This window comes from Zingiber officinale, chromosome 8A (assembly GCF_018446385.1).
Source record: "Zingiber officinale cultivar Zhangliang chromosome 8A, Zo_v1.1, whole genome shotgun sequence".
In the NCBI taxonomy this organism is placed as follows: Eukaryota; Viridiplantae; Streptophyta; class Magnoliopsida; order Zingiberales; family Zingiberaceae; genus Zingiber; species Zingiber officinale.
Genome location: NC_056000.1, coordinates 130,181,100 through 130,183,540, shown reverse-complemented (window position 1 = coordinate 130,183,540; position 2,441 = coordinate 130,181,100).

Here is a 2,441-nt window from a genome sequence, read left to right as displayed (position 1 = left end):
GAAATAACATCTTGCTTCTTACTCTTCAAAGAAATGAGGGAGTCACCAAGAAAAATGTAGAAATCAGTGGTAGATTTACGATCCGTAGGATTACCAGTCCAATCCGCATCAGAGTATGTACACAGTTCAAGAAATGAAGTAGAAGGAAATAAAAGACTTTGAAATTGAGTGCCCCGAAGATACCTAAGAATATGAAGAACAAGAGCCCAATAAACTGTAGTTAGTGCAACGACAAATTGACTAAACACATGAACAACATACACAATATCTGGACTAGTCATAGTGAGATAAACCAAGCTTCCAACAATAATTCTGTGCAAACTAGTATCCGACAAAGGTGAGCCATCAAATGGATAATGTCGAGCATTAGTCTCAATAAGAGTATCAATGACTCTATTATCAGTAAGACAAGCACGCTCGAACAGATCAGATATATACTTTAACTGGAATAAAAGATAACCTTTCAGGGAATAAACAACCTCAATACCCAAAAAGTAGTGTAGTATACCCAAGTCTTTCACAGTAAAACAACGAGCTAACTCAGACTTCAGAGAAACAATTCCATCAGAATTATCACCAGTAATAATCACGTCATCAACATATATTAATAAAAGAATATGACTAACACTCGTACATCTAACAAACAATGCTGAATCATGATTACTAGGATGAAAACCAAGTGAAGTAATCGCTATAGAGAACTTCTCAAACCAAGCTCAAGGTGCTTGTTTAAGACCATAAAGTGCTTTACAAAGCTTACAAACTTCACCAGGTTGGTGTGAAATACTATGAGGAGGTGTCATATAAACTTCTTCATGAAGATCATCATTTAGAAATGCATTATTGACATCCATATGAGATATTCTTCATCGACAAACAGAAGTACCAGCAATCAGAGTACAAACAATCGTCATTTTTGCAACAGGAGCAAAAATGACCCATTAAATTAGCAACAAGACGATCTTTGTATCGTTCGATAGATCCATTAAATTAGTTTTGATCTTATATACCCAACAAGAACCAATAGTGTCTTTTCCTGGTGGCAACGGAACCAAATATCATGTATGAGTCTGATACAAAGCAGTTAGCTCCTCAGCAATAACACTTTGCCAAAGTGGGTTATAAACAACTTCTCTATATGATTCAAACTCAAAAAGATAATGAATAGATGCAACAAATGAAGCAAAAGAATGAGAATAACAAGAGTAAGCAAAATCTAGTAGTTTAGTAGACTTACAAACACGAGTGGATTGACGATAGTGGAGAGAAAGACCATCTGCAACCTTATGAGGTGATTGGGTAGTGGCAGAAGGAGGAGTATGTGGAGCAGATATCTTAGGAATCAAAGTATCAGATTTAGTTGAGCTACCAGTAGGAACTATGGGTGAAGCTTCCTCAGTGTCGGTATTGAAAGGATCAATGCAAAGAAAATCTGACTTTGTCATATTATGTGAACTAGCTGGAATAGAAAAGAATGGAATATGCTAAAAAAACACAACATGACGAGAGATATATAATTTTTTACTAACAGGATCAAAGTAACGATATCCTTTTTGAATAACACCATAACCCAAAAAGACACAAAGAGCATACCGAGAGGTCAATTTATTATACTCGATATGTGGACGAAGGATAAAGTAAGTACAACCAAAAACACGCAAAGAGGAATAGAGAGGAGTATGCCCATACAATTTTTCAAAAGTTGACAAGCCTAAATTGTGTGAGGTTAAAATTCTATTAATCACATGAGCAGCGATAAGGATTGCTTCCCCCCAAAAGGTACTAGGAACACTGACAGACAATAAAATTGAACAAGTTATTTCAACAAGATGTTTATGTTTTCGTTCAGCCACATCATTCTGTTCAAGAGTATCTGTACAAGAGGTTTGATGAATAGTACCATTAGAAGTAAGTAATTGTGAAAAATGATTTGAAGTGTATTCACCCCCTAAATCACAACGAAAAAACTTTATGACACTAGAATGTTGAGTTTTCACAAGAGCTCTGAAGTTGTTGAAAACGGTAAGATAATCATACATGTGTTTCATAAGATAGACTCAAGTGTAACGAGTGCAATCATCAATAAATGAAACATAATACCTTGACCCCCCCCCCCTTTGTAGGAATAAGAGAGGACCCCTATATATCAGAATGGATAAGATCAAATGGAGCAAAATAAGAAGAAAGACTTTTAGAAAATGGTAAGGTAGAAAATTTGACCAGTTTATAACCACTATAATCAGAAATATCAAAACTTTTAAAAGGTCCTAATACTTCTGTAAAAGCTAAAACATGCAAAAGAGATGTTAAAACATGACCTAAACAAGAGTGCAACAAATAAAAATCAGAAGATGAACGCCTCAAATGAGAGATGATAAATCCACAATCGAATCTACAACTTCTGGTACTTTGAGTTGATCTAAAACATAAAGTCCTCCTTG